This window comes from Opisthorchis viverrini (genome assembly GCF_000715545.1).
Source record: "Opisthorchis viverrini unplaced genomic scaffold opera_v5_1, whole genome shotgun sequence".
Taxonomy (NCBI): domain Eukaryota; kingdom Metazoa; phylum Platyhelminthes; class Trematoda; order Opisthorchiida; family Opisthorchiidae; genus Opisthorchis; species Opisthorchis viverrini.
Genome location: NW_008751657.1, coordinates 1,631,191 through 1,632,403, shown reverse-complemented (window position 1 = coordinate 1,632,403; position 1,213 = coordinate 1,631,191).

Here is a 1,213-nt window from a genome sequence, read left to right as displayed (position 1 = left end):
AGCTTCGAATAAACTGTAGTCCACAGGTTCAAAGTGGCGTGAAAATCTATTCGTCGAACATCCGTTAACCACAACTTCGCACGCCTGATCTGATTCGGCCACGATTCTCAGTGGACATTGCTTGGCACACTGAAGCCAGTCAGGAAAGTAACCAGCAAACGAATCGTTGCAGTATCGCTCCTGAGTAGAACGTCAAGAGCTGAGGTCAACTAAGCCGCAGTGTTCTACGCGCCCAAAGTCAACAGGTAAGTTCTAGAACACGGATATCTTTGCATCCTACATATAATGTCATATATTGCAATTTGTTTTTATCGCCCATCAATCACAACGTTAACGGCAAGGGAGCATCATCGCACACTTGACTTCTTCATCCAGTCGTTTCAACGTCCAAGCGATACTCGATGTAATGTAGCAGATTTGGATCTACTAAGTACACTTTGTTGTCGTGCTCTCCCATCCGATTTCCAGGTATCTTTCATTGGGTCTTTTTGTTACCCTCGTACACTTTTATTGATTCACTGGTAGCATTGGGAACTCAGTCACTCCGGTCTGAGCGAGAAAAGACAAACAATAATACGATCAAGGTTCATTTGAAAATCTCCCGTGACGAGACTTTTCCCCAAAAATGCACGAAAAACAGACTGAGATGAAATTTACCGCATATTTTTGATCTTTTCGAGCGCGACAACTCAAGGGTCCAGCGATCATTTCATATTTCAAACGAAATACTGTATATAATTTGAACAGCCAACCCGAGACTGCGATACATCGATCACGTTCGCACCTCATCTTGGGTCATTTCTTCGCCTCGGGAATTATCAGCGTACTAGCTCGTTAGCTATTGGAACGATAAACCTGATCGACCGTCCACATGCTCATTTCCGTCCTTCCGTAATTTTCTCTTACTTCCCACTACATGGGTTTGACTAACGCTGGAGCATTTGGAGGATGATGTGGTTGGTCTCAGTCTTACGATGCTATCGAATCAATGTTCCTCGAAGTATTCAGTATCTAACAACAAAGAGGGTAAGGATGAATATTGCTAGCGATTACTTGAGAGCCCACAGTAGAATGGACCGTTTTGACGATTATACCAAACACAAGAGAAGCAAAATCCGCCATTTAGATTTCACCGATATAGATGAGGAGTCCCCACAAAAGTTCGAAACTCTGGAAAACTTTCAACTGTTCACGAACATCTGAAAGTCCCCAA